The 25,618-nt window shown below is 39.1% G+C and overlaps 1 protein-coding gene across 1 annotated transcript in view; it reads right to left on the bottom strand.

Moving 5' to 3' along the window:
• Positions 1-25,618, bottom strand: part of LOC124114348 (FMRFamide receptor-like) — a 199,400-nt gene that overhangs the window by 72,653 nt on the left and 101,129 nt on the right. The window contains exon 2 of the mRNA XM_046474867.2: positions 872-908. The gene's annotated coding sequence lies outside the window, so the exon portion shown is untranslated. The remainder of the gene's footprint in view (positions 1-871; positions 909-25,618) is intronic.

Raw genomic sequence — 25,618 nt, 5'->3', positions numbered from 1 at the left:
CCTCCGAGAGACAGGCTTCTTTGGAAAATTATCGTCACTGGTTTTGATATCGTTCAGGGAGTCCTTCCCGCTTCTGCCGATATAAGGCGTTATACGTCAAAATAATTCCGTCTATTCAACCTTTCCAACTAGTGAGCATAATGGGGGTCCCAGAGAACAGCGGACAACATTCCAGTGTATTTTCTTTTCGTCGTATTGAGGTTCATATTGATTGTACCTTTAGCACGATGCAATTACTATTTTGTTATATACATTTCTTATCACGCTGTCTTTATGAAACAACAAAATAAAATTGTGTTTAAACAATCAGGAAAGGGTTTCCAGCTAATGCTACAATATGGCGAAATTAATTACATTCTCAAATTGCAATTATACAGCTTTCTGGTCTTCCTTCCACAGATGTTTCAATCCCAGCTAAGAATATTAGTATGATACCATATTTTATGATTGTATATATTTGGAAAATGTTTTGAATGTTTGATGGTAAGGAAATGGTTTTTGAAAAATGTATAATTGTTGAAATGTCACACATTGTATTTTATTTGAAATGTGAATAAAGATTTAAATAATACAAAAATATTTTTAGAAATATAAAAATGATGTAGCTTGAATTGTTTATATAACTTATAACTTCGAAAATAAAGTTGTTTTCATAAATGTATTGATTTAATGTGGAGCACTCTTCAGTCTGTCTTCTATCTTCCATGTAATGCTCTTATGCCTTTTGCAAGACAAACTGTTTAATTCAAGAAACATGTTTTTCCTTCATGTTATTAAAACAAATTAGAGAGTTGTTTTTAGAGTGTTGAGTTGTTGAGTTATTAGTGACATATAGGTACATGTATATGATGTAATATAAGTTGCAACTTACATTTAAGCAGCGGTACTTTCGGGAACTCGTGAATATTCTGAAAGACAAAATACAATTTATTAGAATTATCTATTAGATGTAATGTTTATAATTATATAACGTCTACGTCAGTGATGACTCCAGGTGTTCCCCAAAGCTAAGCATGCCCTGCTCTCCCGCCACTCACACAATTTGCATAAACAATAGGCGTTTGTTGCCTAACGCCGCACCCAGCAATAATCCTGCCATATGACATTCCTGTGACAAGCAAGTGACACGACAGGCGTTTACTGATTTTGAAGAAACAAAAACACGATATGTTAATTTTTGAATTACGTTTGCTGCGTACAAGAGCGATTCTGCTGCTTACAGGCAAAGAGAATCATTAAAAAACTATGTTTGTGGAGGCTGATGAGGGAAGTTTTAACGTCTTACCCTACCCTCGTTTGTAGTTAACTCAGCAAAATTGATAAACGCTACAGCGCTTGAGATAAAACTCTCGGACTTCAGTCCACCAGCTGAAAAAAACATGAGGCCTGCAAGATCATCAAGAGGCAAAGATAAACCTATTTTCCACAGAACAACAGGATATTCTACTCAATTAACGATCCAAAGAAATACGTGTCAGCTCGGGAGCACCGTCGTGGTATATTTCACGTCGATTTATTAGCATATGTTTGGGGAACAGCTAAATACTTATTGGGATCAGTATGCGTTATTCATATTAATCCGGTTTATGAGAAGAACTATTTCTCCAAAGGTCTGAGTGTATCTTACTTGTGTCCCACTGTCTGCAACATAAACCACGATCAAGTGTAAAAATGGTACGTGCAGAGTCTGTAATTTTGTAACGTTTATCACGCATTTCTGGCTAGATTGCGACGGGCGATTTATTGCATGCCCTGACGATATGCCCAGACCATCGTAATCAAATAGCCAGTGATATCGAGTCGAAAGGGCGTACATATGTATGGATACGCTACTGCGACACAAGTCAGAATAGATAGGGTGAGAGTCATATATTTACCCACAATGCTTGTCTCAAGATGTCAATTAGAGGAATCGCCGGGGTGTATTTATAACGGGGACTGTCACGCCAATACCATCCTTCAAAGATGTAATAACGTTTAGAATGGGAAGACGACAGGGTTCCATCGATTTGTGATATATCTCAATTACTGACGACAGGCAGCATTTGCAAGTAATAAATTAACATTGTATATAATCCGATACCAAGGCTTATTCACTTACGTATGGTTTCGTATGTATTGAATAATTATGTAACTTTTTCAGAGATTGATATCGAGTCACCTTACATGTAGTTAAGTTCTCAGGAGGGGCACACAAACATGAATGAACAAAATAAATAAATATTGTACTTTAGCATGTCAATCTACTCTGTCAGATGAGTGTGTGCTGGTATTTAGTGAAACTGTCAGGTGAATAATTTGCCTGTGCTCTTCATGTAAATTTCATTAAGTGCGTTTGTAAGCGGTTGTTCCAAATAAAAGCGACAAAACCCTTTCCATATTGATAAGAAATACCTGCTGAAATCCATTGTACGATTCCGACTATGCCATGAGAATGTGTTATTGAATCAGTAACAAATCATTGGTGATCCCCTAAAAGGTGTCTACCCCCACCTGTCACAAATACATGAAATGGCAAGTCAATTTTTCACCTGAAAAAAAACGCGGGAAATAGGGAATTGCATCATTTTTATCGCTGATGCGTCAAATTTGGAAATATCCTCCACATGTCTACTATGAAACGTTTTGAACGTTTTGCTGAGACCTTGTATGTCATTACTTTGAGCAAGAGTGACGCTCTAAGGTTTTAGGTGAGTAAAGGCAAACAATAATGATGATAGATTAATTATGTGTCACTCACACATGCTACACCAAACACGGGAAGCATGCATCAAGTTGACACAATGACCGCATATTGAATTTCTATACCAGCTATGCGTCTGACGTTTTACAGACATGAACTTATTCCATGGACAGCATGTGCAGAACAAATGACAGCTGTGACAGTTTTGACATTGTCTCATTACTCATTACATGAGGTGAGATGGTGTGGGGTTTAATGTCACGTTAACGATTACTGCACTTATATAGCGACGTGCACACGTGGGTGTGTCTGTGTGTTTGCCTGCTTGTGATTGCCCGAACAAATGCCTGTTCTAGTCTAGAAGTGCTAGTCCACTGAGATACCATGCCGCAGTTTAACATGGATAAACCACTCAGACACAGTATACTGACTCCCAGCCGACCAGTCCTTGTTTTAGCCCCTTAATGCTGAGCCCAAGGCAGGGAAACATAAATTATCAGATGGCAAAAGAGAGGAAGAGATTGCAGTGAAGACAGCTAGTCAGAATACATGCTATGCTATTGTTGCAAAGATTGGTCCTGTTCAAATACATTCGGCATGCTTATATATTTTATTATTTACTCAGATTCAGAGCCGACGAGTCCGTGCTTATCCCACTTAATGCCAAACAACAAGTATCCTTTAGCGTCTTTTGTTGCGATGCGGCTGGGATCAAACCACAGACTCCTTGCTCTCTGTGCCGACGCTCTATCCACTAGACCAAGTAGGCGACCCAACCATGCTGAAGGAATTGATATGCGTCTCTTTTGTTCAAATTTGACAACACTTTTGCATCCTACATAATCTTACTGAGCAATAGCCAAGATGACGGTCCTACATGCATATATTACTATATGCCAATTACTCATCGTTTCAAACCAACTGTTCGAAATCGTTTTTGTTTGAGTTGAAATAAACGTCCTGCCGATCAAAGCTGCCGACTTGACAGTACCCACATCCGGCCTGTCAACATTTGGTTCACGCGAAGTACTGTACGCCTGTCAGAACAGTCAGTCGTCATTCAGAACTTTGGTGCCCGTGACATGATGAAGAGGAAGGATAAAATGGTGAACGTATCTTGAAAACGGTCCAAAATATGTTATTATCTGACAAAAATCTGATAAAAAGGTTTCAAACTTTCATTCACTTTTTGAGTTTTAATGTAGACCTGGAAGAACTCTGTCTAAAACTGCGCACCATACACGGATATTCTTTCAAGGAAAGTACGCTAAAGTACCAAGCCAATCATTAAATATTCATATTTCTTATTTTTAATGCATTTTATGTTTGAAAATTGGTGAATGGTCACTTGAATTTTACAGACGAAGCAATGAAGATCAAGACATTTTGAAAGGGCTAGTTTTCTTTCGGAATATAGGGTTATTAACACGAGTTGAGATTTATATTTACTCATCCCTTGCTGAATTTGCTGTACTGAACAAGTAGTTTCCCTTATAAAAATCGATAGTGAAGCAATAGTGCCCCCATGACGTCAATAGTGATCTACGACGAAATCACATAAATAAAAGCGAAACAACCTTTACCATAGTCATAAGAAAGTCGATTGTTCGATTCCGACTACATCAAGAGCAGGTGTCAGCTGAATCACTACCTAATTACGCCAAGAAAGATTGTCTGCAGTTCAATCAACAATGATGCATTGGTCCATACTATCGTTTCTAACGGAGGCAAATCATAATGATAACAGAAATTTAAAAGTAAACTTGAGTGTAGTAATGCACAAAGACGCTTCAACGATATTTGAAAGCAAAACAGAACATTTCGAATTATCATTAGAAATCTCTAAAATACAAATAAAACGTTGGTGTATAGATGCAAAACCTGTGTCAGTCACATGTCCATCGTTTGAATTCGCGATAGAAAATATCACAAGTAACTATGCTTGCCGTGAGGTGCAACAATCGGTGACGGTTACTTTTCGGTGATATGATTCATTGCGTGGCACCGTCAACGGTCGGACGCAACTCACAAAAATGATTTCGATGCAAGTCCCTAGTTTGACTAGCCTTTGAATGTGTTTGTGATGGATGCCACCGGTCGGGCAGGATACGCTCTGCCTTTCACGGATATTTTGTATCACAACACCTGGTATCGTCATTATTTGATAGTGATTCACAAACACATGCTCATGAAAAAGTCGGAATCGTACAATCGAAAGAGATTTCTAAAGAATATGGAGAGTCGCGTTTATTTACACAACTGTGCATTACTTGACACTACTTGCTTGTCTTTTTGATAAACCAAATAAATCATTTCTATTATTGAATTTTCTGTCCCTTTTGGCTCTAATGTGATTGACGCGATTCAGGAAAACAGGGCAAATATGCGGACCTCGCTTTCGAAATATCACGCTTGCATCCCAAGTACCAAGTTGTCCGACTCCCCATTGTTCTGGGTGCCTTAGGTTTGGAACATTGGGAGAGTGCCCGGGTTTGCTACCAGGAATACAGCCCTTCTGACAATCTGGGTAATGCAGAAGGCTGCAGTGTTTGGGAGTCTTCACATTCTCAGAAAAGTTCTGGGTGGGTTTGACTTGGCAGCGCTTTCTGGGAGGTCCTATTCGCTGTCTGGGCTGCGTGTAGAGGGAGCAAGGGCCCTGAGCTGATAATGAGCCTAACCAGCCTGGCTGTGCCAGGATCACCCAAACCCTCTTTGCTGCATTTGTTTATTTTAATCGGTACATAATAATAATAAAGTACAAACGTCTCCTATTAATCGGATGCTTTTCTCACGGGGAACACCGCTTTTTATCCAATACAGGTAATCATGCCTTGAGTTGAAACTCAGGGCTCAACTGTTTTTCAAATTGGATTATGCCCAATGGGAAATGGTGGAGTTAGCAAGCAATGAAGTAATGTTACATCCTGTAATCTAGGAACGTTCATCCTGTTTATCATCTTTCGACGAGATGTATCTTTTTTGTCTCAGATGTCCTTGTGTGAATAGGATACAATATACGGTTTCAGAATTCCGTCTGCAGGATGTCTTCCAGTCTTAACAACAGAAGATCTGAAGATTGTCCTTCCTGGTTCAGGTTACACATAACACTGTCAACAACATACACAGTGCGTATCTGTATGCGGACAACGGCCACCTCATGATCACACTGTGTGCACAACACAGTTGGAATTCTATTCCAACCTGGCGGAACCAAATTAGAATCCGATGTGGAAAAAAATCAAGGAACGCACTAAATGTATGCTTGTTAACCAAACATATATTTAAATATATCGGGAAACTGATCGTATATAGATACACATATATGCAATACAATATAAGTTTTAGTCTATGGTGTACTTATGTCAAAGAAAGTGACTGCGTGTTCTTCCTACACGAAAAGATCAAATTAAACATTTTTTCATAAACATTAATAACAAATGTTCTGAGTCGATTTAGATCCACTGGGAAGGGAAATGTATAAGCAACATGAGAAATGTGAACGAAATTGAAAACCATAAATTTGCCGTTTGAAGAAATAAGATTGGAAATAAGAAATTAGAAATAATATATCGCATTACAACTTATCTGTTCAAGCAATAATCATTTAATGTTGAAAAATAATCTTGAACAGATTCCATTGGACGTAAAAAATCAAAATAGCGGTGAAAATGATATGAATGGATCACTGAAATTCAGTGAGGACACCAGATGATCGAACATTCATGACGTTAGCATATTATATCTTCCAGATGTAAACCTATCGTGAAAACTGTGTCGAGTAAAACTTTAATTCCTTCAAATGTTTATTCATTATTGAAACCTACTGTAAGCTACAGTGTAGTTCGTTAGCTGAGGTGTAGTGTGTAAGGTATGGAGTAAGTAGTGGGTTTTTGGTTTATTTCAGCAGTTTTTGAGTTTGTCGTAAGCTAAGGTGAGTGAGTGAGTTTGGTTTTACGCCGCTTTTAACCATATTCCAGCAATTTCACGGTGGAGGACACCACAAATGGGCTTCACACATTGTACCCATGTCGGGAATCGAACCCGGGTATCGGCGTGACGAGCGAAGGCTTTAACCACTAGGCTACCCGACCGCACCTTGTAAGATCAGAAGTAATTCGTAAGCTATGGCGTATGTATTAAGTTATTGTGTTTTAATAATATTACGATGTTTAAAACATATAGCTTTGCTCATTATTCTTCTAAAAGAATGTATGCATCAGCACAACCCGTTTCTCTCGATACAATATTCTGAAGCACACAAGGAGATCAGTTGGCGCGGGGGATGGGGGGTCATTGTTATGGCATAGAATAGAGACTTGTTTGATGGCATGTAAATACAATTTACCCTAATCTACAGATACTTATTTTACTTCTCAAAAGGGATGCTGATATATTATTTTGGTTTCGACGGCAACAATTCGTGGATTGTATGTTCTAGACTCGACTGAACTGCTTGGTAAAATAAATGTACACTTGAAAAGTGGATTGAACCGAAAAATTACAAAGGTTATTAAACCGTTAACAGGTTGAAAACAGACACCGAGACAATACACATTTTCACCTAAACCATTGTGAAAAACCATTTATTGTTTAATTTTTAGCCATTATAAAACATGGGTGCTTACTTTCTTTTGCCTGGCAGTATAGTTACAGGGCGTCGTCATGCAGCTGGATAACTTGAACAAAGAACAAACAACGACTGACACACATAAGGCGTCCATGTCCTTTCTTATTCATACCAGACACTCCGTCTCTCCCTTAGTATCTCCTATGCTCGTATACAGTGGAAGACATTATACCTTCACTTCCTCGCCAAGGGAGAACCAACAGCTAATATGTATGTCTCGGGTCTTGACAAGCCTACAGTCTAATGTCTGTAAACATTTTTGGTGAGAAACACCTGTTCTTCATTGGCCAGACGGGGCGGTCGGGTAGCCTAGTGGTTAAAGCGTTCGCTCGTCACGCTTAAGACCCGGGTTCGATTCCCGACATGGGTACAATGTGTGAAGCCCATTTCTAGTGTCCCCCGCCGTGATATTGCTGGAATATTGCTAAAAGCGGCGTAAAACCACTCACTCGCTCATTGGTCAGACAAATCATAGATTGATATTGTGAGCAGAGACCCTCGCCGGGGTTACGATTTACTGATCACATGTAATCACCCGGTAACACAGCCTGACCACCCGATCATGTTAAGGCACCTCTTATGACCAGTATAATTTGCTTGAAACGTTTCTAACCAGGAATCCTGGTAGTATACAAACTCAACTCTGAAAACACTGAAGACTGAATTTCAGATGATGATATTTTTATGTGTTATATGAGAAGTTTCGGGAATGTGGGAACTCTTGTTATTGAGCACGTATTTCGAATCGATGCGTTCTTTGTAGCATATGAACATGGCGCTTCTGGACATGGTGTCTTGTCCTTCTTAAGCAGTACACAGATAACTGGGCACCAAGTATCTCATTGGTAACTCAGAATATGCTTTACAAGTTTCATAAAGCAGTCTTTATCGTGTTTAAGACTTTGCGATACATTAATTACGATTCGTTAAGCTGCTTCGCTAGATAATGTTGTGGTTGGTTGGTTGGTTTGTTGTTTAACGCCACACTCAGCAATATTCCAGCTATATTCCGGCGGTAAATAAACGAGTCTGAACCAGACAATCCAGTGATTAATATAACGAGCATCGACCCACGCAATTGGGATCGATGACATGCATCAACCAAGTCAGCAAGCCTGACCACCCGATCCCGGTAGTCGCCTGTTACGGCAAGCATGGGTTGCTGAAGACCTATTCTACCCCGGATCGTCACGGGTCTGTAATAATGCTGTGACCTGATGTAGCATGACGACAGTCCTTCCGTTGAATACAAGAATTCTTTCTATACAAACTAATCCAGTTAAAATAACAGATATTTAAATATGCCTTAATTGATCATTGTATTGTTTTACGTTGTTTACTCCGTATATGGCAAGATTATCATTACCATGCATATTCGCTAAACGTTTAGGGCCAGCTGTTAGTTAAATAATACACAAGTTACTCATCACCTTTTGAAAGGGAGGATCAAGTACTGAGTGAGCGAGTATGGTTTTACGCCGCTTTTAGCCATATTCCAGCAATATCACGGCGGAGGACACCAGAAATAACCACTAGGCTACTCGACCGCCCCGGATCAAGTACTGGCTATGGAATGGAAATAAATGTCAACGCCGGAGAATTACGTTTCGATTATCATCAGAAACAGATTCCATAGAGCGTAAAAGGCAAAAAAGCGGTGGAAATTATAGGCTTATTATGGATCACTGAAAATCAGTGATGACACCAGGTGTTCGTGAGAAGGCTAAGCAAGTTAGGCCGTACTGGTAGTACGACCCAATCACACAATTTGTATAAAAAGTAATTGTGTATTGCCAAAACGTACTCCAAGTGACATCATAGCGCATTTACTCATGTTGATGAAACGATATGTTAATTTTGAATTCAAACTTCAATGTCGGAATGTCATTAAATTCTGAGACACCAGAGCTTCCGATTCACGTCGAATAACTACACACATCTACTTTCATTATCATGGGTCCCCAGTACCTCATGTGTGTTGTTAGAGTCGAATAAAATGGAGCTTGCATGGTCAGGCATAGTGACATCGTTGATCATGTTTATCGTCACGTGCGTGCTTGGTCCAGACGTGACAACATAACGTATTTACAGATGGAATAGTTTGCCTACGGCGTCCAACAATAATAACAAAAAATAGCTTCCCACTATCGAAACATCAGACCCCACCCCCAATTCTTTTTAAAATGATAAATAATGATACAAAAAATAATAATAATATTATTATTATATATATATAATTAATTGATATATTAATTTAATAAACTATATATGTATATATATTATTTTGATTTGTTTGTATCATTATATCAATAAGAATAGAGTAATTTGACACAAACGTATAAATGAGACCCATTATCAAAGCTGATTCACTTCAAATATGCATGCATTCAATTATTCAAACGTCAGGGTTGGAAATTCCTATCGCCTTTCTGTCACATTTCAAGCAAGTCGAATCCATCTAGAACAACAGGTCTCTGTGCACATTCCATTATTTAAACGACGAAATGAGAAATGTCCAATCAACTTTCTGTCACATGTCACTAAAGACTAAGAGTAAGGGAAGTAGCCGAGCAACGCCCTTAGGGCTGCATGTGTGATTGTTATAGCCCGCTTTGTGAAACAGGTTAAAAGTATTCACAACATAAAGGATGTTAACAGGAATAAATCTACTTTAACGTCACTCTCTGTTAGCCCAGGCCATATTCCACGGCACTGAAAGTGTGCACCACTCCTCCACAAACATGAGAAGGTAACAACTAAAGGTGTCATTATGCGTTGAGCACTACCCCCCGGAAACCATTCACCTTTGGGTCAACAAAGCATAAGGAGATATAACAAAATTGCAATAAAACACTGATATTTAAGATCGTATATACGCCGTGTCATTAATGCTTATTTTCCTTTGTAATGACTATCTAAATTGGCAAATAAAACGACAAACCCTTTCCATATTACAGAAATAGACATATAAATCCGATATCATCTTAAATTAATCTGGTCACTCATATCACTCGGAGGAAAATTTTACTCTTTCCAAGTGGCTATTATCCGCCAGATGATCTGATTTCAAATACCCAATAACGACGACGTCATCTCTGACCTCGAAAGAGTAGCTGACCGTTACATAGTCAGTGATGTATTTGGATCTGGTGAAAAGACATATTTTACAATCTTCCTCATGCAAGTGCACCATGTCGAGACTTATTTCTGGTGTAACGATGAAATTAAAGTACGTTTAACCAAACAGTTTCATTTCAGAGACACAAACTGTATGTTAACAATAAGTATTGGAAATTTCCCTTCGTCAGAATCCCATCAGATAGAAACCGGTAATAACAACGAATCCGACTTTGACAAAACTGGCTTTATAATAAAACGTTTTATGTCTGCCTGAGCGCCTACGGTTACAGAATAAGATAGTGGACATAAAAGATGATTTGCTTGATTTTATTCACTGTTATCCTGATGGGTGGCCTTGCACCCATCTCGTAAGTCTTATCAATCTGATTACGTCCACTGTAAAAAAAGGAGTAATTCCAAGGACAATCTACAGAAATACATGTAATACTTTCCTTTGTTTAACTTCACACAAAAGATGTGTTGAGTTGATCCAATATTGAACTCATTATAATAATACACAATGTCTCGTCCCTGGGCACTCAGGAAAAATTCAAACTCACCAGCCTTAAAACTGAGAAAAGTATCTTCATCCCTTACGAAAGCGAAAGTAGAAAGTAAACCATAACCGTTTTCTATTTGTTTCTATGCATAATGCTCATTATTCCATTAAACAAAATTGTCATACAGTTTTCAAGCTGGTCTTGTGACCCACATTTGGCATCGAACTGAAATAACCATTCGGCACGGCACTGTGTTCTGAAATGAAGTGTATTATGTAAATAGCAAAGATTCAAGAACAATTCGCATACCCTTTACCATGAGGCAATCTCAACATCAGCCTAAATCACTATTTAAGACTACAAAGTATGCTATAGCCCATGTTACGCCACCACGGAATAGACAATGCATATTCACAACCCATATTAAACCCCAAGGTCAATAAGGATAGTGTCGTTGACGTATTCCTTTGGGAGATAAGGTCTAAATGAGAAACTCAAGTCGTGGGCAAAATGAAGCCCATCGGTGGTCTGCAATTGGCATATCCACTCGGCTATGCAGGCCCGTTTGCAACATCCACTATTAGAGATCGATACTCTGTTTGTGGTCAAGCCTTGTGACCACTGATTACACTGATAGGGAAATCTCATCGACATTGCAACGGCCGAAGGTGGACTTCCTGGACAACGAATAACAGATATTGTTTGTGATATACAGTGCTGGTGTTTTCACAGTGCGCAGAGACACAGATTTTTTGCTGCTTTTTTCTTGTTTATGTTTGGGTGCCTCATATTGTTCTTTGTGTTCATTCTTGTGTTTTCTGTACGTCAGTGTTGGGACTCAAGTCTTTAAGTGGCATTTAGAATCGATTCACATCGAGGGAACTTATGGTCGATCCCAATTGCGTGGATCGATGGTCATGATATTACTCACTGGATTGACTTGTCCAGGCTCGATTATTTACATACCGCCGTCATATAGCTGTAATATTGCTTAGTGCGGCGTTAAACAACAAACCAACCAACCAACCAACCGTATGACAGAATTCGCAAACACTTTGATAGATTGAATTCAGAAATCGCCTTCACACAGACTGTCGTAATTCGTTGGCTGTTTTATTCATCGTTTCCTTCAGGAAGCCGAGCCGACTTCAGTTCCACACCCACGTGGCATAATATCATTAATTTTATGCATGTTTTAATTTTTCATCCAGAGACATGATTACCGAAATCGTTTGATGGCTGACACAGATCATTTGGAGGAATACAATATGTTCAGCGAATCACCTAGCTCTGTTTTATCCTACAAACGTATGACCGGTAATTCCCCTTTGTATTAAATGGTTTACTTAATGTACTATATATATATTCATTGGGCACGGGTGGCACGGTAAGCACAGTCATCAGAAGCATTGCAACTCGTTGTGAGGAGGTGCTTCCTTTAGGCGTACCAGAAATATTTGATATTGGCTTCGAATCCGATTCGTACTGATTATGTTTCTAGGTTTGTCAGCAACATACCGGTGCTCGTGGATTTCACAAAAGCGGTAAACGTCCCAGGCCTGCATCACCTCATGTTCGTTGACACGCCGTGATATAACCGAAATACTGACCAAAGTAGCTTCAAGCCATACTCACTTATTCACACATCAGGTACATACGAGGGGCGTTCAATAAGTTTTGCAACTTCAATATAAGACCAAGTCGCAGAATATCTTTTGCACTTTTTTTTTTCAAAATAATCTCCATTCACCTCAATAAACTTATTCCATTTGTCCTTCAAACTTGTAATACCACTTTTACAGAAATCCGCAGATTGGCCCTCTAACCACACCTCTATGCAGCCTTTATGTCCTCGTCATCCTGGAAGCGTCTTCCACGCAGGGCAGACTTCATTTGCTTGAACAGGAAATAGTCACTGGGGGCTAAGTCTTGCCTGTAGGGTGGGTGATTTAACTGTTCGAATCCACATTCACATAATTCACAAAGGATTTCTTTTGCTTTGCACCCAACCTTGGTAAGGAACGTTATTACACCGCGTTGTTCATGTTTGGGAGAATCCATGATTGTGACCACCCTTAAGTGAATGAAGACATCACATCTAACTTATTGTTGTGTCTGGAACTTGTTATGACACGTTTCAACCTGATGTTATGACTAGTGTCACACCTGCCGCAAGTTAACATTGCTTGTGTAAACACAAATGCCAAAGTAGCAAAACTTAATGAACGCCCCTCGTACCCGTCCTTTGCGTTATGAGAAGGTTGTAGCCAGGTTTATGTGATATGAAACGAAGGATATTCTAAGTATGACATCTGTCGACTTTACTGACGGTTCTAGTTTGCTGCCAATGAACCAAAAGTGTGACCATACGATGAAGAGGGCACATATGGTACTTCATCGGACTGTGCTTCGCTAGACCGGCTCAAGTTCCACTGGCCGTAGGTTCGAGTCCTATTTTCGCAGAGATTATAAACCGAAGTCTGTAAGATCCATGCTTACCTTTGGGATTTCCCTAATGTGGTAAAGGATCACGATCTGCGTCACAGGCCGTCCGCCTTCAATAAACTATATGTATTGCGATTTAAACAACTGTGACCAAATAAACTGAATCGCTCACTCACTGAAGTTGTGAACAGTTAGTGACAGGTCTAAAGACTGCAGTGTAGGATCTAAGAGGATTTGTCTGATGAAAAGATTTATAGGTCAGATGTTGACATGTGGTCCTGCACACTGACTGTGGAAAATATGTAATTTATGACTCCAAAACTAATCTAGATTATAAACATGCAAGTCTCTATCCACCACAATTCCACACGAAATCAGCATCAGGAGAAAGATATAGTATGGTAAAAATAACATTTCTTAGACTAGATAACATTGTACGAAAAGAATCATACAGAGAGGTCTCGACAGTTACAGTTGCATACTGTACGTTGTGAGTTGCATGTGTTAGAACACCTGGTGTCATCACTGATTCTCAATGATCTGATGATAAATGTTTCACAACATTTTTGCCTTTCACGCCCAATGGAACCTGTTTCTTTGGATGTCGTGTCTGGTTATCCTCTAGCGTTGACATGATGAGTGAGTGAGTGAGTTGGGTTTAACGCCGCTTTTAACAGTATTCCAGGCATATGACGGCGTGTCAGCTTAATGTGGGAGGAAAGCCCGAAGTGATGCAGGTCTCAGACGTTTACCACTTGGGTGAAACCCACGAGCACGGGTATGGTGCTGACAAACCTAGAAACATACTAGGGGCGAACCGGGATTGGAACCCACAATCATAGGTTTCTGGCGTGCCTAAGGGACGCAACTCTGCACAGCGAATCGCGGCGCCTTAGACGACTGGGCCACCCGTGCCCCCTGACATTATGTATTTGCTATAGCGGGATATATGGGATTTTCGAGCTGGATGGCCTTGTACACCCAAGTTTGAGCTTGTACACGACTGTGCAGCTTGTAACATCCCCTTATCCCACTGTTTCACTTGTAACACATTTATCATGAGGAGTTCACAAGTTTCAGAGCCTTATCGGTGATGTGTTTTGATGACACTTTTTGTGACTGCCAGACTCTCAGTGAGATAGCTCGAATCGCGGAGAGTCGAATGTGTCGTTGCAACCAAGTGACATATCGTCACTGGTATTCGTAAAGTGATTATATAGATATGGGTCAGATTGCCACATTCTATTGTGGGCGATGATAAAAATTAAAGTGTTTCAATACAAAAGAAACATTTTCCTATTTTCTAGGATTGTGGTGTATTTACAGACAGTTTATTCAGTAATTTGTATGGTGTATTTATAGACATATAGTTAACGGAATTTTATTAAGAAGACAAAAATGCATTTTTTGGGAGAATTAGCTCCTCATCTCAATACAATATTGATTCTTTATGAAGGAACTGGTGTATTTATGGCACCCCAATATCACTCAGATGACCCGCTTTCTTGTTTTTGTGATAGTATTTTCCACACTGGCGTGATTTTCTTAATGTAAGTGATATAACCATTCAATAATCACAAGAAACGCCAAACGCAGAGTGTATTGTACGAATCCAACTATTTCATAAGCAAGCAGTATTTAAGGTTCTCTATCAAGTAGGGATGATATCAGCTGGTCGATAAATGGTGATCGTATTCTGCCTACAGTGTATATATATTTCGTTCCCGATAAACACTGTGTGTGTGTGTGTGTGTGTGTGTGTGTGTGTGTGTGTGTGTGTGTGTGTGTGTGTGTGTGTATCTCTGTATGTGTGTGTGTCTGTATGTCTGTGTGTGTGTGTGTATCTGTGTGGGTGTGGGTGTGGGTGTGTGTGTGTATCTGTGTGTGTGTGTATCTGTGTGTGTGTGTATCTGTGTGTGTGTGTGTGTCTGTGTCTGTGTGTGTGTCTGTGTGTGTGTGTGTGTGTGTGTGTGTGTGTGTGTGTGTGTGTGTGTGTGGTATCATACAAATCTCGGCAGCCGTTTGCAACAAATGCTATAAAAAGTTTTCCCAGTCGTGTCGCGCTAACGTTTACTCTTTAATAGCACAGGGTTTTCGTTTCCAATAGCAACTTTCTTAAGCCGCGTCGTGCAAATCACAACTGTTGCAAAACAAAATGATAGCTGTGAGATTAACAGAATATTCGTGTTCTAAAACGAGGGCATATGTCAACATACACGCCACGGAATTGGGTAATAAAAGATATGAAGATATCAAAATTGTTCTGCTGACAGGTTAAGCACGCGTCGCCAATATCAAATTACCAGGATTGTGAGATTTATTGGGTACTTTGAAACATTTCTCATGTGTTTTAAGCAAATCTGTAGAAATCCTGCACATTGAGAGCACATACAAAAGAAACATGTGCAAAATAAATATTATTTTGCTTAAGCAAATACTCACTTTCAGATTTGTAAATGATACTTTTCCTTTCTGCTGATAGCAGTATTAAAACCTTTTTCTTATTCGATTTATTGACTTGACCCAAGTGGAAATTCCAGGTTAGAATAGGTCGCCAGCAACCAACATGTATCATTGTCGTAAGAGGAGACTTAATGGAACTGGTGGTCAGACTCAGTGACCTGGTTGATTGCGTTGATCGTTGCTCACAATATCAATCACCGGGTTGTCTGGTTCAGACTCGATTATTTTCAGGCAATATGTATTTATTCATTTATTCATTTATTTATTCATAAAACAACAGGCAACCTATCCAAGCTTCGCGGAGGCCTGTAAATAATTGTGTCTGGAGCAGGCACAGCCGTGAATGACTAAAACCATTGACCTTTGTGAAAATGACTAGATTGCATGAGTGATGAACGTGATTTCTCACGATTCAAACTCAAGCCGCAGAAATGAATAGTATTGAAAAGCATTGCAAATTTCGACGCACGGTGTAAATATGTGATTTGTTTCTCTGAACACAGACGCCTATCACAAACACTTACCTGTTGGGAAAAAAATGACACCACAATTGCCCAAGACATCAAATTAAAGAATATTATCCGAATACTTGGTGTGTTACGTTACTAAGATTCTGTGGCTCCTGTTGAAAGTTTGCTCTTTGACTATGACAACAATCCACGTCATCAGGACACGATAACGTGCCTTCACCAAGTCATTCATAATTGGGTACTGGGAACCTATTCTCTCTGGCCAAAGTAGCAATTGGAGAACCTGTGTATGTTCATTACTACCTCGTGCATGTACATTGAACAGTCGGTGGCCTAGACATCTAAGGGGCCTCAATTCACTGTTTAGAATTGCATCCCTCCAGTGTGCCAGCCAGTTATCCTCGTCGGTTCCCATCCCCCAATCGCCCTGATAGTGTTCCTAGGTTTGTCAGCACCATACTCGTGGCAGTAGAGGTAAATCCCTAAGACCTGCATTACATTGGGCTTTCCCCCCTCATCAAGCTCATACGCTGAGATGATTCGAATATTCTTTTTAAAGCGGGGTTAAACCAACCTCACTCACTTTAAACAGAACTTTGAACGGTTTGTGAATTTTAAACAGCAACAACTGACACGTTCTGAAATGCTATTCAAATTAGCGTTAAACCTAACTCGGTCGTGATCGTCAGGCACTGTTTACAGGATATATATTTTGTCTCAAAGGAAGAAGACCACTTGTCCACCACCCACGATCATGTCAGTCAGAACATGATGTCACGTCTATTCTCGTCTATTCAATTAGTTTCAGTTGGCAGGACGAGTGTCTGCTATCGTGTATTCAAGTGTTAAGTGTCCTCGTTTAAAGGTTATGTTGAAACAGAGACACAGTATTTGACTAGGTCTGCTTCATAATATGTACATAGTGTCTCACGAACCTGTTTTATTTTGTTCAGATTGGTTCCCGAGTGCAAGTAATATCCCTTTTAATGTGTCCGAATTAGTCCCTGCGTTATTCTGACCACGAGTTAGGGCCTTAGGGAGTATTGGTATAGTCCAGAACTTTGACAAGGCTTACAGCCTGTACACTGATGGGGTACTTGGAGTCTAAGAGGTCTTTTATGACTTAATTGAAAGCCTTGAGTCATTTGCATGGTTAACAGCGTACCGGCGGCATGTACCTCTTTCCGTATGCTTACCAAGTTGGAAGGTACATTTCAAGATTCACAACAAAATTATATTTGCATGACGTTTAAATTTACAATATATATACAGACACCTAAATTGACTACCTTAGGCTACTGTCCAGTAAATAACAAAATATATTTGCCACCAGGTTTAACATGCTCACAATTCATCATACATGGAGGGAACGTCTCTCTTATTAAAGTTTCTTTACCATGGTATATACTAAGGGGTGAATCATAAAATATTCAGCTTTTGGGGGGTTAAGTTTTGGAGAAAAGTACACTTCTTGAAGCACTGACTGAACAGGAAATTGAATAAAGTTCTCAAACCTGAAGTGATGCTGGTCTTAGAGATATTTAGAACTTTGGCTAAACCCTCGAGTACAGTTATGGAGCTGACAAACATAGAAACAATATTAGGGCAAACCGTGATTCGACTCATGCCTCACCCTGGACCGGAAACATCCATTCAATAATAGCGACAAAACCCTTCATATTCAATAGAAATATCGATTCCGACTATATCAGGAGCACGTGTTTATGTATCACTATCAAATAGTGATGATACCAGATGTTCGCGAAAAGGTGAGCCTATCCTGCCACACCAGTGTCACAGACACATGCAAAGGCAAGTCAATTGTTCACCTGAAAATAACACGGGAACATATGGTACAAGTCAAAAAAGGGAATTGCATCGGACATAATTTTGTCATTGATGCGTCAAATATGTAAATGTACTCTACATGTCTACCATAAAACGTTTTGAAAGCTTTACTGAGCTCTTGAATGTTATAACCTTGATAAAAAAAAACTTCTGAGCAAAAGTAGTATGACGCTCTGAAATCGCGGAAGAAAGGGCGTGCTCGATTGTATCTAAACAGTTGTAAAATGTAAACACCAATGGCTGGAGCTGCTGGAATATTGCATGACATGAATGGCAAGTTGACTATTGGAAAGTTGAAGTCATCCTTCTTGTCAAAAAGACTTGTGGAGAATGTTTTGTCTTTCTGAATCTTTATGCTTAGATCTAAATATGAAACAGATGAGGCGGTCTCACTGGTTTCCTTTATTTCTAGTTCAGGTTGGTAATTCAGTGGAAGGGAAATTACTATTTGATGGTAATTGAAAACATCTTCATTAAGCATCTTTGAAATTGTTTTCTGTTATCAGCGGAGACGTTTTTGGAATCATGAAAAGGACCCTCTAGTTTGTCTCGAGTCTCTACCACCTCTTAACAGGATTCCGTGCGCTAATAACAAAGTTTAGTACAATTAAGTTATTCGTTTAGCAAAAGTTACTTCTGCAAATGATCTCTTCGACATGTCATCTTCAACAAAAACAGAACATGATTTCAGCCTTGAGCTTTTAGGCATCTAATACGTTCCTGACAGCATTCAGTAATATGTCGGCAATGGATTTTTTTGTCAAAGAATCTCATTTCATTAGCTGTTTTCCTTATGCCATATCGTAAGGAATGATTCAATCTTTCTTATTTTTTATTCATTTTTTTAAACATAACATGATCAATGCGATGTGTCGTCCTGCTGGCTATAGTTTTTTTTAAATATAAATAATTACAGACACCAGTGTACCCTATCTCTCTGGATTCTGATAACATGACGGGAAGACTTTCCAATATGTTCTTAGGGAGTGTGAAACTGATTAACAATAATTGCGGTGCACAACCAGTCTTAGCATTATTACAAACTTATCTATTTATAATGATATTACTCCTCACAACTCGTTGAAGGTTCAGCTGCACTGGAAGTGAGTGACTGTCAGTGATGGCTCGATCGTTTACGAAACCTATACAAAGCTGTGAAAACATCAAATTCCGTACCAAGTAAATGATAGCTGTGTTACCATTAAACGCAGAATGCTTGTTCCGATAACAGGCTCGGGTGGCTTAAAACTGTGATAACATTGCATTCATGCTATCAGTGACGACGGTAGCGTTATATTCAGTATCTGGCAACTGCCCATCAAAGTTGTGTTTGTCACAAGTTTGACCAGCACATTATCACTAACTATTTGTGTTTCTACAGACACACATGTGTGTCTTGAAAACAAACAGAAACGTCAATTTAGTGTGCCTTTGCAAACGAACCCAAACGTTTCCCAAATGCATTACACATTGTCTTGTCATTCCTGTTTTACAACAGATAATTTGGTCAGACCAGCTTCCTGAACCCACTAGACTGCTGGCACTTGACCAGTTCCACACATGGTGTCTCTTCTAAAAAGGTCATTGTCCAGACAACCCCACCTGTGTATCTGTACCAACCACTCTTATGAAGCCTTTAGTCGACGATTTCGAAGTTTGCAGTGCGAAAAGGTATTAATTAACTGTTTGGATTTTTTGGATATTTGCTTTCAACTGAATTGTTGTGTCAATAGTAATCTATTAAAGTTCAATATGTTGGGTAAAAGGAAACTAAAGGTCCTTATTGTAAAAGAGATCAGAAGCCACGAGATAGCCGACAGACAGCTGTTTGAGTTAGCTGTCTCTGAAATAAATGCATGAGTTTGATTAAACACTGTTATGAATACTTGTAGTTATATCACACGGTGCCTGCTTGAGGAAAGTGAGAAGATCAAGGAATAACGTTCACATTTAGAACTTAATGAAATCCTCGAGCACGACCATTGTGCTTCAAAACCGAGGATCCGCGGACCTATGGATCCTATTCCTTTGCAACGAAATGGGTAATGGTGGGCGTATTCGTTGAGCTACAAATTACCCCCGACCTCATCACATGTTCACGAAGCTCTTCGATTTAGTTTTTAAGGGCTTTGATATATATTATGTATCCATTATAAACGTATCGGTCCTGAGACGACTGATTTAAAGATTAAAATGTGAAATCCCAAAATATAGTATTACAGGGTTTGTGCTTCACAAGAGACTGAACGTGGACGTCTTATTAGAACATACATATTTTTCAAAGATGAAGTATGTGTTTTTCGTGGCGGAGAGTAAGTTTTTATGTGTTATTTAATTTCTTGTCAAACAGACTCGCCAGTGAAACCTGTCAGCAAAGTTAACAAGCATGTCAAACAGAGAGAATGTCATATGTGGAAATGTCACGCTGTGAATGCAAAACAAATGCAGTAGAATTGGCAACACGGCGTTATGTCTCCTGAGGACAATCAGGATGAGGACGTACAATCTCAACAGCCCCAATTAATATCATGCTGACCCATTTTTTTATTCAATACATTAGGTGAAACACATTCAAAAAGGTAACGAGGCTTATTCATCTAAATGACACCCAAATCCAATTCCTCTGAATATTGATGTTATCACCAATCAAAAATATTTTTTGTCTTCCTGCTAAACACCAATGTCATTTCTTGAGGGCACTTAAATTGTATTTGAAATAATATATTGTGTCCAGCATACACGATCATAATGAGGAGAGACTAATGTGTGGAAGATGTTTTATTATGGATATTTTTACTCTCTAAAGTAATAATAAGTGAAGAAAATGAAGTATTATTTCATCATTAAGTGTGTTTATGACACTGACGCAACGTGGCCAGAAACGCGATACTGGTGTGTACTTAGATGGACCCTGGTACAAAACACGTCTATTTTCTCGTACACGTGTTATCTCAAAACATATAGTTGTTTAAACATACATGGGGTGTATCTATTCAATCAAAGGTTTTGCACACCTAACCGATAATGATATAGTATGAATGTTTCACGAGTAACGAATTATTCAGGATATATCAAACAAATGTCACCAGTTGTTGGAATTTTCACAAGTTTGTTTACTGCACGTGCTTTCAAGCCAATTGCGTACACTTTTTAATTGAAATGCAATGTCTATACTGCCTCCGAACACAATTTAGAATTCTAATTGGTTTCAGTTTGGAATATGGTGATAACTACATGTTGATTATGTTCTCAATCCGTTTTCCCAACGAACAGATATACATGATTATTTTCGCTCACTTATTTGGTTGTGGTATGTGCACTGACCCATGAGGTAGTGTTGTGCCAGCTTGTGTGTGAACACGTTTTGTATGGACAAGAACAACTAGAACGTCTTCGGGTTTCATTTTGTTCACAGTCTGAAGTGTAGTATGGAGACATACGGACTCGTTGCTTAGGAATCGATCTGTTTACTGGCATTTCATCCTAGTTATGTGCTAACGTTGTGAGTGTTTCGAGAAACACCCCGCGTGTAGGATTGATGCTGTCTACCCTAATCATGGACATGATCCTAGTTTTCAGTTGTAAGAGTAAACAGATGCATTTGGTGTCGAATACATAAAACGAAAATGGAGCTCGGAATGTTTACGGCGACGCAGGGGATATATATATATATATATATATATATATATATATATATATATATATACCCTGCATCGCCGTATATATATATATATATATATATATATATATATATATATATATATATACATATCGATTTAGAAGTATCCGGTATACCACACATAGGTTTGTTATTGTGGCAGAGCCAATGTTCCTTGACCATTACCCGTAGTTTGCCGCCTTTTCCGTGTCTTGAAACGTAATCCAGACGTTATTGAATGCTTAAAAAATGCGGCATTGGCCGTATTGGAATGACTTGAAAGGTCAGCGTGCCATACGAATAGTCAGGAATGTGTATGTCGTCACAAGTCGAAGCGTAACGTAGAAGGAGGGTCTCTACCACGGGAACCGACGTTCGCGTTGTTGTTTTTTAAATGTAATAAAACGTGCCGTTTTTGTCCCTTTTTGGCCTCCCATTTAGGTGAATCTCTTTCGTGATGGGGCTTGGGGCTTGCAATTGTTCCCCATGAACGAGGAATTCCCAGTAATATATACATATATATATTCATTCAGTACAGACTACAGAAGCGTAATATAAACAAAACCTATATACTCTCAAGGAGAAGAGTGTGATTCAGCAGACATTCACAAATTGATTACTGCGGATGTGCACCAACCCTGCCTTTATAAAGGCTACTATTGATTTCCGATACTTATATATTTCCCGCAACCAATATCTGGTCTTTCGTGCTTTATATCCATTTTGAAATTAGACAGGTATCACCTCAACGTGTTTAATAACATTCACGTGCTGACAAGAGTTCAGGACACATGTGTGTTAGCGCGTATATCAACGTCAATATGTCTGATAATCACAACCTTGACATGTCCATGTACTTAGCTTCATAAGTATGTATAATGAATAAAGATAATTAAGAAGTACAGGACATCATCAGTAACATGCTCTGGTCATATCTGTATATGTTGTGCGCGCCACAGTAGTGTCTGTTAAAAAAATGCATGTGACATGTGATACGAATGTACACATGTAACAGTGTCTTAATATTTGTTTCTCTGAATATGTTTCTCTGAATAATCAAGGACGTCCGAAAAGCATGTATCGGTCTGTTAATACAGTGACAAGACTACACATGACCATAACAACTCTGCCAGTGCCCCGGAAAATAGAGAAAGAGGCTAGGGAACAAGTAAACATAAATATAAAACGTCAACGCCTTCGGTTTTTTGCCGAAACATACACTGGGCAAAAAGGTAATTGAAATATATGTAGGTATTGTCCTATGATTTGATAAAAGGTTACAATGCCTTCAAATACCCTGAAATGACAGAAGTAACCCACTTTTATTAAAGGGCATTTCATCAGACCATGTTTTCCCATCGAGTGCAGTCACATGAATGTTTATTACTGTTTGTAATCCCTCGGATAAACCTCCTGATTGCATGGACGGCGTAGTACCAACAGATACATTATCATTACTGTGTTATCAATCGTTCTAACCATCAGGAAAGGCACTTCAAAGAAAACTATGCGTTTCATTACCTGAAATCTTGAAGGTACCGTGTCATCAGCGTCGTTAGTATATATGCACAGAGAGTCATGTACAGGGAGATCTGTACAGAGGGAGAGAACAAAGGTCAGCCAGATCAACCATCTTGTTTGCAGTAACGGTACGTCACTGGTCTTTGAGCTTCACATTGATTCCAAAATCAGGCCTAACTTTTTTAAGGTGTCTCAGACAGAAGGGGTTCATTAACTTTGTTGCAAGATCTCCTTCTTTTCCTATGTAATCATGCATCATAAAGAAGGCATGGTTTCATAGTGAATTTTTTTTTATTCCCTCTCAAGCTATAACGAGACACTAGTTGTACGAATGAATGAATTCTTCGGTACTCGCCACTGACCCTTGAATCTACAGGATCATGTTTGAATTAAATCAACTGTGCTAACAATGTCTGTCTACACGATGTCCCTCACGCAGATATCCCCTCCAGACAAACACACATCAAATCAAAGAAATTAGGGTAAGTGACCGCAATATGGCGCCATTTCTACGCCTGGGTGCAATATTCAGAAAACATCAGTTGCTTCAGGTCAAGAAGGGTTCTGGCCCATGGAGCCACTACCTCCACGTCAGTCGCTGACGTAGACTCATAACCCCTGTGCCTGCAGACCAGCGAGGCAACACTTAAGCAAAATCTTGAGAATTAAAGGTAGTGCACGTCAAGTGGTATCAGTACGTTCGTATCTGTATTGTGATCAAATGTGCTCTTACTTTGCGTGTTATGGAACGAAGCATACCGTTATGTGTTAGCAAGATGTTTAATGTAATTTGCTCGTTTTAGTAGAGGCTTGAAAGAGGATAAATGCTACAGGAACACATTAAAATATAGTGGTAGGAAGATTATACTATTCCCTTCCATCGGTACTAATGACGCCGTGACGATTACTTCCAAAATCAAACTATTCAAATATACGAATAGTAGATATTTGATAAGTTTATGGTTCAAGATATCAACATTGAAATACCAGAACACTAACATACAGCTGCGATTGTCATTGCGTTCCGATAGTCGTAATTATAAGGACTCTTGTCATTGACTGGCGATAGTCGTAACATTTGGGTGGTTTGATATAAGCCACACTATAACAGTTTGACATTAATTTCTTAAAATATCGATATTGGGGGGTGTCACTGCTGACATAAATGAACGATCTACGTAGCAGTGATTTTGTTTGTTTGTTGTTTACGCCGCACTCATCAATATACCACCTATAAAACTGTGGTCTGTAAATTATGGAATTGAACCAGAAAATCCAGTGATTGAACTCATAAATCTGAAGGGAACTACCACTTCGTCGAACACCTGACGACTTGTGCTCCCCTTGGGGCACGTGCATACGTGTATATATATATATATATATATATATATATATATATATATATATATATACTTTCATGGGAAATGGTGGCTGAACGAACATGTGCCACCAAATGGTAACATATACATCTACGTTATTCAGTCTTTAAGGTCATGTGGTCTATGGTATAGATTTTCTTACATACATGTATAAATGTATGTAAGTAACGTGAATTTTTTGAAACATTTTCATCTTATATCAAATACATATTTTAAGAAAATAGCAACACGTTTATTCAGGTTTTTCTGAATTCAGGAGATGTATCAACTATTTCATATCTATTATGCAAATCAGGAAGATATTATCTTATGTTGATAACTATTGGAAATGGTGACAATAACACAAGATCATGAGAGTTGTACGTGTATAATCATAGTAATGATCAACAGAATGGGCCAAGGCAATCCGTATTGTCAGTGTCATACCGCTCTGTGATGTGCTTCCGCCTGAATATAATTAAGGTCATTTCCGAAATTGCATCCGGATTTCAGTATGAACGTACGAAGCTGTAGGGAATAGTCTTCCTGAATATACACGGACAGACGCTCCCTACTGCAGTGCTGGCATATTGATCTTTCAATGAAGGTGTAACGAAGTCGACTCAGGAGACTAAGAATCAGCAGGCAACTAGTGGAATAGTCCACACAGACTAATATCATTCAAAGTTGGCTGTAATACTCCAGGAACACTAACGACTTTCAAAGTTGGGTGAAGTACTCCACCAAGACTAATGTCTTTCACAGTTGGGTGTGATACTCCACAAGGGCTAATGTCTTTCACAGTTGGGTGTGATACTCCACAAGGGCTAATGTCTATCAAAGTTGGGTGTGATACTCCACAAGGGCTAATGTCTATCAAAGTTGGCTGTAATACTCCAGGAACACTAACGACTTTCAAAGTTGG

This window comes from Haliotis rufescens, unplaced genomic scaffold, assembly GCF_023055435.1.
Source record: "Haliotis rufescens isolate VD_foot unplaced genomic scaffold, xgHalRufe1.0.p SCAF_4, whole genome shotgun sequence".
Taxonomy (NCBI): Eukaryota; Metazoa; Mollusca; class Gastropoda; order Lepetellida; family Haliotidae; genus Haliotis; species Haliotis rufescens.
Note: the sequence above shows the minus strand (reverse complement) of the source record. Positions and strands in the feature narration are given on the sequence as shown.